Source organism: Anolis carolinensis, chromosome 1, assembly GCF_035594765.1.
Source record: "Anolis carolinensis isolate JA03-04 chromosome 1, rAnoCar3.1.pri, whole genome shotgun sequence".
NCBI classification, from domain to species: Eukaryota; Metazoa; Chordata; class Lepidosauria; order Squamata; family Dactyloidae; genus Anolis; species Anolis carolinensis.
Window position 1 is genome coordinate 309,122,866 of NC_085841.1, and position 15,258 is coordinate 309,138,123.

Here is a 15,258-nt window from a genome sequence, read left to right on the forward strand (position 1 = left end):
CAGGCATCCTCTGAGGTTGTGAGGTCTGTTGGAAACTAAGCAAGAGAGGTTTATATATCTGTGGAAGGTCCAGGGTGGGAGAAAGAATTCTTGTCTGTTGGAGGCAAGTGTGAATGTTGCAATTAATCACCTTGATTAGAGCGAAAAGCCTTGCAGCTTCAAGGTCTGGCTGATTCCTACCTGTGGGAATCCTTTGTTGGGAGGTGTTACCTGGTTGTTTCATGTCTGGAATTCCCTTTTTCAGAGTGTGTTTCTTTATTTACTGTCCTGATTTTAGAGTTTTAAAATGATGTTTGCCAGATTTTGTTCATTTTCATGGTTTCCTCCTTTCTGTTGATATTGTCCACTTGCCTCCTCCTTGCCCAATTCTCCCTTCCTGGACGCGGCCGCAGGTCGCCAGGGCGAGCTGCGGCCGCGTCCAGGAAGTAAAGGAGGATTGGGCGATCTCTGCTGTGTGCATGCACACAGCAGGGATCGCCCAATTCTCCCTTCCTAGACGCGGCCGCAGGTCGCCAGGGCGAGCTGCGGCCGCGTCCAGGAACTAAGGGAGAATTGGGCAATCTCTGCTGTGGCGCTATGGGCTGCTGTCGACACCTCGACAGCGCCCCTAGCGGCCAGCGCCCGAGGCCGCCGCGTCAGCAGCCTCATATGTCCAACCGGCCCTGCTTGTAGATATTTATTTCTTTTTTGTTGTGATTTTTTATGTTTGGAAATTCCTTTGAACATTCTTAATTGTTTTATTAGATCACATTTTCAATGTACAGAGAACGTTGCAGTGCTGTTCTAAATCTTGAGAGTTACGCTTGTGTTGAAATGCACTCTTTTCTAAAAGGGAGAACATTTATTTTCGCTGAGGTATATGTTGGTATATTAGCGAAGGTCTTTGATTTGTGGACTGTTCAGATCAGAGGGAAAGTCAGATGTGACTAATGGGGGGAACTGAACCAAGTAGAACATGTGTTCTTTTCTTCATAGGCAATGTCTGCACTGCAGTATACTTGTTTGACAGTATGCTTAAACAGATTATTTACAGTGCATGTGTTTAGGCAGTCTGTTCCTCCAGTATGACCCCTAACATTAATATTTCCATATATATTTATTGACAACTGAATTGTACATGGTAAATTCTAATCAAATGGACAAGAGTAGGCTGCAAGAAGGGGAACCAAGAAGAGTTCCATAATAAACACAACATGCACCCCATATTCAGTTTATGAGTCTTTTGATTTTCTAATAGATTAATGGTAATATTCAATGTCAGAAGTACATTTGTGCTCACATAACAAAGCAGTCCTCAAATCAACTCTCCAGAACATCTTGGAGGCATCCCATAAGAAGAATCTGTTCTGCCAATAGCATCTGTTATACTGGAGGAAAGGCACCATTTACTTTGGTAGTAATCCTTAAGCATATTTACATGTGTGTATGTGTTTTTAGGCTACCTGTTGATTTATGGAAGTTCACAGGATTTCCTTAGGCAAAGAATACATATAGGTGGCCTTGCCAGTTCCTTCCTTTGAAATATAACCTGGTAGCCATTGATGGTCTCACATCCAAGTACTAACCAGAGCTGACCCTGCTTAGCAGGATTTGTTACTTACATGAAAATAATTCCTATTGGGGAAAAACCCAGATGAGTCTCTTTTCTACACATGGTTAGGATTGTGCCATTAAGTAATAACAATAATATTGGGGAAGATTTGACATTTTGAAGCATTGAGGAGGAAATATATATGTTCAGTTTACAAACTTTGACATGTTTTATATATTGAAAGTGCACATCTTTTCTATTTTGTTAGACTTATTATTTATTTATGACATTTTTATTTTTGCTTCTCTGCCAAAAGGACTCTTGGTGCAGCTTACATAAAATATATGGATTTTTTTTTAAAGAAAGTAACTGTCTGCTGGCTTGCACATTTAAAAGGCACAAGAATAAAATGCGATGGAGAGAAAAGATGGGGGGAAAGTTAGTAGTAATTTTGTATAGCTGATGTTATGATCTTATTACATTGCATTTCCACCTTTTGTTACATATTGGAACGGCTACCAGTGGTGACAGCTGAAATAAAAGGTGCATAGGCAACATATCCCTCAAAGGTGGATATGGGTATGATAGTGTTCCAGGTGCTCTCAGTAGACTATTTTGTACCTGTGAAAATAAATTTGCTTCTCCCACAGAGTGTATTTGGTGTTATCATGATTACTGTGTAGGTTGTGGTTGCATCAGTGTCAGTTTGAGAAACAGTGGTGAACGACAACTACCCCACTTTCTCTGCACCATATGCTGCTTTTATTTATGTCTTTAAAATAATTACTTGGAGTTTGTACACATCCACACAGCCAGTTTTAAAAAAAAATTACGTCACAACTAAAAATCTTTCAGTGGGCTATTTATTGGGAAGACAAGGAGAATCTTGTGCACTGCAATGAGGTCATTCTGTTTAAAGGGGGGATTAATCTTTACATGTTTTCAGTTCAATTTAAAGTATTATTTGAAGTTATGTAGCCAAATCATCTGTGGAGTCCACAGGTGTGTTGCACGATAAATACGCGCCCCCTCCCCCCCTTGTGGGAGGCTTGCTCTCATGTCCCCACAATATAAAAATGATAAAACAGTAATACAATATATCAAAACAACAATACAAGGATAAAAAAAAATTGCATTTAAAACACATAAATGGTAAGACCATAATAAATACAGGATAGATTATTAAAAACCCTCTGGGGCTGATTGATTAATGACTGTCTCACCAAAGGCCTGCCGAAACATCCAAGTCTTCAGTTGTTTCCTGAAGGAAGACATACATCTTTTTGCAACATGGTAATTCAGTCTTACTAGCAAACCAGAGATTAAACCAATTCCTAATATAGTATTTAGTGTGTACACACACACACACATACCCTCACATATATGTTTCATATAATCTTTACTGTGCAAAGTTGATTCTTGTGTAGGTTCCTCTATAGCCGCTCTATGTGGTTATTCAGAAACATCATTTTCAACAATTTTTTTTAATTGAAAACTTATCCAATTTAGTGATAATTACTCAACTCAATCAACAAATTGTCAAATTATACATGTTATACACCATAAAAATCGTCCAGCAGCGTGTGGAAAGGAATGAGGAAGTAATCCATCAAGGACTCAGTGTCACAGTGGATGATGAAGCAGCAGCTCCCCCATGGTTGGAATCGCATACACCCCCATGAAGCCTGGAGGCTGAAACATGTTAAATTGCCTCTGTGTCTTCGTCTCTGTCTGTATGTCATATGGCATTGAATGTTTGCCATGTATATGTACATTGTGATCTGCCCTGAGTCCCCTTCGGGGTGAGAAGGGCGGAATATAAATACTGTAAGTAAATAAATAAATTATAGTAGTACCTATACCCAAATTGTATCAGCACTCATTTTCTGCGGTGATTAAATCTCTTTAGAAGTTTTGAAGCTGAGGTTGGATGGCCATCCAGGAGGCTTTGACGGTGCATTCCTGCCTGGCTGAAGGGGGTTGGGCTAAACACTTTTTGGGGGTTTCTTTCAGTGGAGTCTCCTTCTCTGGGGGTTTTTAACTGAAGCTGGGTGGCTGTCTGTTGGCGGGGGGCGGGGGTGGGCTTTGACTGTGTCTTTCTACCTGCCTTCTCATCTATGTTTTCTTCTTTCTCCTCTTCATCCACCAGGCAGGCTTTGTTTGCGGGGGGGGGGGGGGGGGGCGTATGTATCATGCGACACACCTGTGGACTATAGGCAACACATTAGTGTGTCCAACACAGAGGTTGCAAAGCTCTGTTCTAAGGGCTTGTGTATATGGACTAATAAAAATTGTAGTCCCCTTGTAGACACAGCTTGGTCCAAGCTACTTGAAACACCGTGTCCCCTTATACAAATCTGGCAGACAGCTAAGGTCCAACGGGGAGACCTTGGTACTGACCCAGGCACCTTCTGGCATGCACTTTAAGAGACCAATGAAGGCTCATTTTCGGGGGGGGGGGGGGGGGAAGGGGAGCCCCTATGCTATGGAACACACTGCCTGAAGTGTCAAGATCGACCCCTTTTTAAATGACATTCCAGAAGGGTGTGAAGGCATTCCTTTTTGAGAAAATGTTTAATTAAGCCAAATAAGTGGTAGCGAAAGCTCTAGGTTTTTATCTTAGTTTTAATGTTCACACGGTATTTGTTTCAAGATACTATGCTTTTTACCTGAGGTTTTACAGAAAATCTAGTTTTTAAGCATATGGATGTCTCTTCAGGTGGCATTGCTTTGGCTGTTGAGTTGGGTGGAGGAGTTAGTGGTTGATGGACCTGGTTGGTGGGAGGTGAGCATTCCCACAAGGAAGTGAGGCAACAGGAAGTGAGAGAGATTTTCACCTGGGAAGGGAAATTTACTCCTGGAAGAGTTATGTTTTTTTAAAACCCGATATGTTTTTTAAACCCAGTGCAATTTTTAACCTTCTGGGAAGGCCTTGTTCTTAGTCCTGCCCCCATTACAGGGGAGGTTGGCAGGGACGAGAGACAGGGCCTTTTTGGTGGTGGCCCCGTGGCTGTGGAACTCCCTCTCCAGTGACATCAGAATAGCCCCCTCACTCTTAAGCTTCAGGAAAAATCTTAAGACCTGGCTATTTAAGCAAGCCTTTGGGGATTAATATGACCCATAAGTATGACGGAATCTGTATAAGAACAGCGAAAGCAATTGGTTTAATGTTTACAAAGCATTTGGTGCTAGACCTTTGATATGTTTTAATCATTGAAAAAATATTTATAATGGATATTTATATGTTTTTTACAGTTTTATAATATTGTATTTTACAGTTATTGTTACTGTCTGAATCTGGCATTGAATTATTGTCATAGTTTGTAAGCTGCCCTGAGTCCCCCTTCAGGGGTGAGAAGGGCGGGGTATAAGTAGATTAAATAAATAAATAAACACGTGTATTTATTGTGATATCATTTTTTAATTTTTTTGTTTATTATTATTGGTTATATATGATGTCTTGTCTTTTTGGTTTCTGCTTATAACTTAATTCTGAGTCCTTGTGGAGAGGGAGTGGTATATAAATAAAGTTTATTATTATTCTTATTATCATGGGGAAAAGGTGTCTTCACTGAAGCTTCCTCACCCATCCTTGTTTCCACAAGCCTAATTCTTCAAAATCCAAACATCATAGGGACAGAAAGTGAGCTGAAATCTTCTGAACAGGGGCATAGGCAGCAAAACAAACACCACGGGGGGGGGGGGGGGTGTTAACCCTTCCTTATGCTATCCAAAGATAGATACATAGATATACTGTAGATATATCACCCTCCTCAGGGAGATCAGGCAGGCCCCCACACTGTCCTCCTTCCAGAGGGGTTTGAAGGCTTGGATGTTTAAACAAGCCCTTTGAGAATGTCTAGCCCCAATGATCTGTAATTAATAACGCAGCACTGCACTTTCATCCCTTGCCCTTGTTCCTTAGCTACAAACTGCACTATCCCGTTCCCTTGCTTTTGTTTACGGTTTGGCTGAGTTTTATGGCAGTTGTCACTACAGGTTATTGGGTGTTGTTCTGAGTTTATATTGTTTTATATACAGTGTTCCATCACTTATCGCTGGGGTTAGGTTCCAGGACCACCCGCAATAAGTGAAAATTCGCGAAATAGGGACACTATATGTATTTTAATATTTATACATTATTTTAGTAGTAATACACTATTTTAAGTCTTTATCAACCAATCATGTGTTTGCCTCCTTCTCCTCCTGTTGCCACTTGGGCTACTTTTCTCTCCCTTTGGCTTCTCCTTCCTCCCTTCCTTAGGCTGTAAATTGTAATTTTTTATGATTTATAATAGTCTTTTAGAATTTATCGAAAAACCACGAAAACACTAAAAGTTAACCCCAAAGTAGTGAGGGAACACTGTACTACTAGCTTGGGTACCCGGGTTATTTGAAAAGGGCCTTGTTTGTTTTTGGATGTTAGGTAATATCAGTTAAGTCATATGTTACACTATGTCTTAGAAAAAAACACAGTCTTTCCTATTGTTTTTTTTAATGAATGATGCCATTAGAAAATGCATAAGGATGTGGGTGAACTACAATTCCCCAAAATCTTGGGTCAACCCTCCCCAAACTCCGCCAGTATTCACAGTTGGCCATGTTGTGTCTATGTGCCAAGTTTGGTCCAAATCTAATGTTGGATGGGTTCAGTGCTCTCTGGATACAGGTGAACTACAACTCCCAGATTCCCAGAGCAATCTTCCCGAAACACCTGCCAGTATTCACAGTTTGTCATGGTGGGTCTGTGTGCCAAGTTTGGTCGAGATCCCTTACTTGCTGGATTCAGTATTTTCTGAATACGGGTGAACTGTAAGTCTCTGATGCCAAGGTCAATCACCCACAAAGCCTGCCAGTATTTACAGCTGGCCATGTTGGGTTTGTGTGCTAAGTTTGGCCCAGATTCGTTATTGGTGGAGTTCAGAGGGCTCACGGAATATAGTCTAACTATAATTCCCAGAGTTAAAGGTCAATCACCCCCAAAGTCCACCAGTGTTCTCAGTTGGCCATGTTGAATTTGTGTGGCAAAGTTGGTTCAGATCCGTCATCAGATGTATTCAGTGTTCTCTGAATACAGGTGAACTATAACTCCTGGATGTTAAGGTCAATCACCCCCAAACATCACCAGTATGCAAAGTTAGCTATGTTGGGTCTGTCTGCCAAGTTAGTTCCAGGTCCATCATTGGTGCGGTTCAGAGTGCTCTTAGATTGCAGGTGAACTATATATCCCAGTCCCTACAACTCCTATAAATCATAGTGAATTCTCCCCAAACCTCTCCAGTATGTTCAGTTGCTGACCAATTCCGCTGTTAGCTGTGCGCCATAGGAAAGGGTAGGAAGGGGTTAAGGGAGGGGCAGTAGGTGGGGTCGTGCAAATGAAAAGAGAAAGGAACACTGGGATGTACTTGCTGTAACCTGAAATGTCCTTGGAGAATGGACACCTGTGCAACATACACACCTACATTATGTGTATAGAAGATAGAAGATGCGTATAGAAGATTGGTTTTACTCTTCCTATTGTGCTCTGTGTTTATTTTATTGCATTGTTTTCAGCACTGTATGTCATATATAAGTTGCCCCAAGTCCCTTCGAGGAGATGGAGGCAGGGTACAGAAATAAAGCTATTATTACTACAGTAGAGTCTCACTTGTCCAAGCTAAACAGGCCAGCAGAAGCTTGGACAAGCAAAAAACTTGGATAATAAGGAGAGATTAAGGAAAAGCCTATTAAACATCACATTAGGTTACGATTTTACAAATTAAGCGCCAAAACATCATGTTATACAACAAATTTGACAGAAAAAGTAGTTCAATATGCAGTAATGTTATGTTGTAATTGCTGTATTTACGAATTTAGCACCAAAATATCATGATATATTGAAAAAATTGACTACAAAAATGGCTTGGATTATCCAGAAGCTTGGATAAGTGAGACTCTACTGTACTACTACTACTACTATTATATATTTTCCTGGAGTTACACTTAAAAATGGACCTGTTCTGACTTACAAACAAATTCAACTTAAGAACAAACCGACAGAACCTAGCTTGTTTGTAACTTAGGGGCTGCTTGTATAACAGGCATGGGCAAACTTTGGCCCTCCCACAATGTGGGAGTTGAAGTCCAAAACACCTTGAGGGCCAAAGTTTTCCCATGCCTGCTGTATAAGAGTATGTGTCGCCGTTCTTCAAAGCACAGTGGCAAAATGCACTCCTAGGCTACTCTGCCTAAAAATAAACACTACAACGAAATCGATGGGGTCGTTAATGGGGCGACTCGAAGGCACAGGCACGTTGTACTTTCCTGCTCTGCTCATTTCCCCTGCAGAGGGAGGGAGGCACTGCTGACTGCGGAAAGGCCTTTGCACTTCGGGTTCTTGGCAAGGAGCTCAAGGGCCTGACTCTGAGGAGCCGCCACAGTCCTTCCTTCCCGCAGAAGACCCTCAGCTGCAAGAGCCGGAGAAACCAACCCCTTTGCTCCTCGGTCACGGCAGAGGCCTGTAGACACAGAGGCAGAGAGAGATCAGTCGGACTTTGCCAGCCATTGCTTGGCGACCGTTTCGCCTTTGGAGGCAGGCTTCGTCACCCGCTGCTAGGCCGCCGCTTGGCAGTTACTATAGCAACGCCGACACTCCTCCACTTCTCTCGCCTGGGAGAGAAGCCGCCGCCGAGCTGTTGCGACTTCTCGCGAGAGTTGGAGTGGTACTTTGCAGGCGGAGCGGGGAGCCGCGGTGGGTGGGTGAGCTCATCCCGAGCATTGGCGAAGCGGAGGGAAAGAGAGAGAGAGGCAGCAGCAGCAGCAGCAGCTCCTCTTCCTTCAGGAGCGGCGGCAAGTTTGTTGGGTGAGTTTTGGGAGGCAAGGACAGGGCTGGGAGCGGGGTGAAGGCCGAGGCTTCATTCAGGACCTTCTCTCAGCCGAAGTCTCATCTTTCCTCACAGTAAGCCCTGAGAGTGACTCAAGCTGAGGAGGAACACACAACACGCACACACAAACACGCACACACACACTTCCACATGCCATATGCCATGAGGGCGGCTCACAAGACCCCTGTCCTCCTCGCTGCAATGGAAAGGAACACGTCCCCTCCTCCTTTTTGGAGCCGCTTATGGTCTCCATCAGGAGAGAAAACAGGGTATAAATCAAAATATTATATTTAGTTATATCCCGCTTTCTCCTCTCATGCGGGACTCAGGCCCCTTCCACACAGCTGAATAAAATCCTACATTACCTGCTTTGAACTGGAATATATAGCAGTGTGGACTCAAAATAACCCAGTTCAAAGCAGATCTTGTGGGATTTTCTGTCTTGATATTCTGGGTTATGTGGCTGTGTGGAAGGGCGCTCAGAGCGGCTCTTAATACTCAACGCAGCCCAAATTACAACTTCAAGCTATCAGTGTTGAAATGGAATTGCTAAAATCATCTAAAACCTTATAAAACTACAATGGAAAGGGACCCCTCTTCTTTTTTGGAGTCACTTAGGATCTTCACCATGAGGGGAAAGCAGGGTATGAGCCAACATATTACTTTATATTACATTTATTTATATCCCGCTTTCTCCCTTCTTTCAAGCGAGACTTGAAGCGGCTCACAACTCTAAAAACAGCCTAATGTTTTTCAAAAAGTTATTCAAACATCAGGTGATTTTGTGACCTTTGGCCCATCCTTTATCAACATTAAAGTAGATATAGAATTGTTAAAACATATGTGGGGCTGATCGAGGCAAACTGTAGGGGGAATCGGGAAATATGTGTATATTCAGTTTTGTCATACTTATTTACTGCATTATTACAAGTGTCTTATTTAATTTACTACATAGAGTTTTATTAAGTTGTATGAAGCCTTCTTGTTTGGTGATATGGCCTAAGGGGTAATAATAATAATAATAAACTTTATTTATATCTTGTCCTCTCTCCAAACAGGACTGGGGCAGCTTACAAAAAGTAAAAACACAATGCAAAGTACAAATTAGAAAATTATAACATGATACATAAACAATCAATAAAATTATTTATTTATTGTTAAATAGTTGAACTCACCTAAAACCATTGACACCTATTAAGATAATTGAAACACTACCCAGCATCCTTTATAAAAATGTTTTTCCTCACCTCTCTCTGCCTTTCAGTCACTTTGAGGTGATTTAAACTATTTGTTTTTACTATTTCTGTGTTCAATTCTATTTTAATGTTTGTATGTTGTAGGGTCTAAATTGTAATTTGTACTTTTTAGTGTTGTGAGCTGCTTTGGTTCTTGTTTAACAGAAGAAAGCAGAATAATAATAGAAATTATCATCATCCCCCTGTTAATTGGACTTCAGAGACCTTGCGGTACTCTGTGTTATATGGACTCCCACACCTTCTATTCATCACCAATGTTTTCCTTTGCTGCATCGTGGGTTGTCCCAAAATTTGTTAAAATGGGAGGACCTGCCCCTTTGATTTATTGTAAAAGAGGGGAAGATTCTCCCTCTCACTCTTTGCCCCAAATATTCCCTGTTTGTCCGTCAGTAATGAGCTCATAAAGTATAGCTTTCCGTGCAAGAGAGAGGACTTGTGCACCCTGCCCCCAATTTAAACAAGGGAAAGAGGATCAGCAGTATATTTGCTTGGCTTTCTGTAGCCTGTCTGGAGATTGATTCATCTTCTTTTCCCAGTAAAAGGAAAGAGGAGAAAAGGACTTGTATATCCCCTCAAACCTTATTGAGCAAGTTGATTATTTTTCCTGAGAAACGCTGCAGTGGAAAGAAGAGGGCAGCAGTAGCAGTAGGGTTTGTGCATTACGTGCCTCCTCCCCCAGGAAAGGAATTTGGGAGGAGGGGATTAGTCGAAACAGTCCTTATGCAGGAGAGAAAAGGGTAAGTTACTTGCGGAAAACAATCTGAATCAAACACAAGCCAAACTCCAAAACTGGGAGAAAGGGAGAATGTTGCATAGGAGCGATGCATCTCTGTCTTGTATTTAAAGGGTGGGCGGTAGGGATTAGGTATAATCCCATCTCACAACTTTTCGTTTATATTTGTGCAAGCATTTTTGCTGGCCAGCTTGGCTGTTTCTCGTTTTTTCCAAGTCAGCTTGGACATTGCAATAATAATTAGAGAATTCAAAGGTAATGCCTTGGGGGATATTTTGCATGCTTATAATGTGGGGAAAGGGAGTGGAGGAACAAATGGTAGTTTCTGTCCCTGGAGTTCAGAGAAGTGAACAAGCAATGCCTTAAAACTGGATCTTGTAGAACAGGTAGGAGGTGGCTGTTTATATTTAAATCAAAACCATAAAATGAGACACAACTGCATTTTGTTTTCTGTTTTAAAATGGCCCGTTTCAATAGCATGGAGGTTACACGGTCCATTTTAGGCATTAATATGCATATATCCAATGGGTAATTGTGGAATGTTTTTATTTGCCGAGGAGTACATTTGTCTGCATTGGGGGGGGGGGGGGGGGAGAACAGGGCAGATGATGTTCATAAACAGGAAATTCTCCTTGTCTAACCTTGACTACTACTGCTGCTGTTTTTTTCTTCAACAAACTCAAGACTTCTTTTTTAAAAAACCATTTTGTCTTGGATGATTTTATGGATTTTTAAGGTGCCATTTTAGTAAATCTTTGTTTTCAGAAACACTAAGATTGAATTCCTGCAGTGCACAATTTGCTTTCTGAGTAAAGGTGTTGAATTTCAGTAGATTCCTGGTTTGTTTGGATGATTGCAGGCTGGTGGTTCTTTAATTTAGTGTTTTTCTGATGAAACTGACTCAGACACTGCCTCCTTCATCACAATGAATGTTGTATGTGGTGTGTGTGTTTGCTTTTTTGCATGTAAAATGTAAAGAAGTTTTGCAAAGGATGCTGCATCTCAATAGTTGTGCAATATGACTGTATATTTGTTTGGAATTGAATGCTTTTAATTGATTTTGGATGTGAGTAGGTCAGCAGTACTATCCCTTATTCTGTTCTTGAAGCATTAGCTAAAGTGGGAATTAGGTTTTTGACAGTTTATTATGACAACAATACCTAATTGCAAAAATATATTTGCTTTTCATAAAGTACTGTTAACATATTATCCACAAGTAGTGATGCCTTTTTGGGGTTAACTCCAAGGCATAAAATATATTATGCAAACTTTCAAAGCTTTGCTGGTTTCTTTATTATTAGGCAGAGATGTTAAAAGTCATACACGGGCAGAAATGATGATGATGTTAGAGTCACAGGCCAGTGACTCAGTAAAGATGGTACTGAGATAATTCAGTGCAGGTGGAGGCCCCCTTCCCTTATTGATCATATGAGAACCAAGCATACTGCTCCTTTCTTAGGCAGAGAACATTGTGTCTTTGGATTATTACATTTGGAAAAAGTTTTTCTACAGGTAGTTTTGCAAAGGTCAAAGAGAGCTAGATCTATGGTGAAGTTACTTTTCTGTTGCTAATGGTGGTGAAATTTTTTTACTTGCCCTTTATTGCTCTTTGTCTTTAGTTCTCACATGGTGAATAAGGGGATTGACCTCTGCCTGTATTGAATTCCCTCCATACCATCTTAATGGACAACATCTCAGACAGAATATAGGCCTGTGGCTTTAACATTATTACTATTTGGCTCCTGTATGATTTTTAACATCTGCCTGATGAAGAATGCTATGGACTTGGCCTAATAAAGATACATTGCTTTTGTTGCAAGGCCAAAATGGCTACCCCTATCTTTCTGTTACCATACTAATTCATAGAGCACAGTATAACTTTAGTTAATTTTACTATATTTAAAATACTGTTGGTCTAGTACAGTAATACAGCAAAAGGCTCATGTGCTTGCCATACTGTTAGAAGAGGTTTCCCCTATCCTTTTCATAATAAATAATCAGAGTTTATCACCTGTTGGGATGTGGAACAGATGAAGAATGCCTATCAATTGCTTTTCCTATTGCTTTGCTTGCTATGCATATATCTTATTGTTTTTTTGTTTAACAGCCTTTTGTACTTCTTGACATTTATATATGAAAGTCAAAAAGCTTCATGGATTATAATGCTAGGTAATCTCATCAATTAAAGCCAGTCAGTTTTTGGATACATTTAAAGTTAACCTATGTTATATGAGTTTTTCAGAAATTATATATGTGTGTTTATGAGGGCATGTATGGGATATAATATTTTAATCTATTGGTATTCCTCAAGCAAGAGTTTCACTTGGAATCCTCACACAAGCAATGGGGGCCAGCAGTGTATGGGCCTGAAAAGGGAATGAAAAATCCATAAAAATCACTTACTTCCTGACATTCTGTTTTCTTCAATGGTTTAGAAATGCATTGTGATCAAAAGAAAAATGCACATTCTAACAAAAGTTCTTTTTCTCAACTATCTGTGTGAATTTTCACCAACTTGGTCCCCGCCAGGTCATTTGAACTCAACTCCCATCATTCCTGAACTTTGGCCATACTGCACAGCTAGGTTGTAGTCCAAGGCATCTAGAGAACAGCCAACAAGTCTCATCTAGGTAGCTGGTTTCCATTACAGTCAGTTTACTAAAGTGAGTGGATAAAGTACTGAGTAGATACTAGTAGTTTCTGATTTCTGTTTTGGCCTACAGCTCCTATAACCAAAGTCAACATCAGGGCTGGTCCATGGTCCCTCAGAGTTTGGGGAGCCGGACTATAGTTTGAAAAAAATACGAACAAATTCCTATGCACACTGCACATGTCTTATTGATAGTACAAAAAAATATGAAAGAACAATACAATATTTAAAAATAAGAACAATTTTAACCAACCTAAATCTACAAGAATTTCAGTGGGAAGTGTGGGCCTGATTCTTGCTGAGGAGATAGTCAAGTAAATTAGGATTGTTGTTGTGTGCCTTCAAGTCATTTCAGACTTAGGGCGAGCCTAAGTCTAAAACTGAGGGCGGGGGCCAGATAAATGACCTTGGAGGGTCCACGGACCTTAGTTTGGGGACCCCTGGTCAACACTATCATTAACAAGGTATTATAGCAGTTACAGAGGACAAGTCCCCCAAGTACATTCTCAAAGTTATGATCAACTGTTTTTCAAGTGGGAACCCACAATTTTCCTTTACATGTTTGAATAAAATTATTATTCTTAAAAATCCCTCTTAAACAGTCTGTGGGCCTACTGTTTGATGGGTGATATATATAAATGGTACCTAGCACATGTACTAGATAAATAAGCAGTTTTGCAGATATTGTAATATTGAGATATTTAATGTTACTAGAAGCTTTCCCATCTTTTGCTTAGCTTAATGCTGCTGTATGTTGAACTCAGGGTTTTTTGGTATTGTATATGGAGAAGGGCAAACTGAAAAGCTAGGAGACAACCATTGATTTAGACAGTCTGCAAGAGTTGAAAGAGGGAGGGGGATTGGCCCCCTTTGAATTCCTTTTGTATTCATCTTCATTTATAGTGCTATAGTATTCTCTTCTATGAAAGAAAGAGGCACAGTTTTCTCCATATCAATAGTTTAGTCTTTGCACCAAGGGACTTGCTGCTTTTTATTCACTGCTTACAGGATATGCAGGATACCCACTGGGATGTAGAACAAGCCTGGGTGTTCTTTTAAAAAACATAAATCCTGCAGGTTGGTTGGCTTTCCAAGAGTTGCTTTCTTAGTGCCACCTCTAAAACTATTCCTACTGAAAGTTGGGGTTACTTTTGGATATGTAAGTAAAAAACTTTTTATTTGTGTTTCAAAATGGTCCCCAGTTTATAAGAAAGCCTAGTCCCTCATAATATATAGTCTACACTTTGTGGAGTTCTTAAACATATTGTAAGTAATAATCTATACCTTTCCCCATTAAAAAAAAGAGAGAGAGAGAGACTAAGTGTAGTTTCTTGTGTTTCTACTGCTAGTAGAACAGGAAAACATCAGGATATAAAAGATACTGTCATAGATTGGCCCCTTATCCTGGGGCTATTATAGCATTCCTTGGCTTCTGCTGGTGAAAATACACTGTCTGGTGGACATGACTGGCATCTAATTTTTGATAGTGCTTCCTCCCCCTCCCTCAGTGGAGAGGGCATCTAAAACATCTTAACCTTGTTGGCTTTTATTTTTAAATCTTTTAAGAAATTAGATATGCAGTTTCTTAACTAAATCACCATTAGCTTTTATTAGCTGGAAAAAGGCATGCATTTTTTTTTAATTTTAGGATATTTTATCCCAGATTTTGTTGACTAACCTTGTATATATAAGGGGCCTACCTGTCACTTTTCTTGGTTAGGTGTCTGTTCAGTCCTAATTTTAGAGAAATTGAATGTAATGTTCCATGGCTGTTGGTTATTCTGAATTTTTTTTTAAAAAAAGACTATGATTTTATAACCAGGAGAAGACATATGCCAGATTGTTCTTAGTTTCACGTTACCAGGGTGATACGTCTCAGTGGTTTTTCTTCAGAATAATAGCTATTAATCTATGGAACATTCTTCAGTTGATATCAGGTTGTGGCTTCATTCTGTTACTCATTGGAAAAGTGCAGCTGTTTTTTTTATAGCAGTGCTTTAATAACTTTAACTTTGTGTGAGTAATGGACCTAAATGAGCCGTGGTAATGATGGTACCAATGGTAAGATCTAGGCTGCTCTGTAATGTAGAACTAGTATGTGCACCGTGCATCCGTTTTTAACTTTATCCAGGCTGCATTGTGAAATAACTTCCTCTACCACTGTTTCTATTATTACGTTCTTGATAGTTGAGCCTAAGTTGATGATGGTGAAACCTGTAATTTGT

The 15,258-nt window shown here is 40.3% G+C and overlaps 1 protein-coding gene across 4 annotated transcripts in view; it reads left to right on the top strand.

The window, feature by feature from the left end:
* The first annotated feature begins 8,213 nt into the window (after nucleotides 1–8,213).
* The window catches only part of sipa1l1 (signal induced proliferation associated 1 like 1), a 197,508-nt gene continuing 190,463 nt past the window's right edge, over nucleotides 8,214–15,258 (top strand). For 3 of the 4 annotated variants that reach the window (XM_008103800.3, XM_016991867.2, XM_003214519.4), the window contains exon 1: nucleotides 8,214–8,372. The gene's annotated coding sequence lies outside the window, so the exon portion shown is untranslated. Of the gene's footprint in view, nucleotides 8,373–9,227; nucleotides 10,388–15,258 lie in introns of those variants that run through there. The other variant, XM_062968088.1, reaches the window with a different exon arrangement.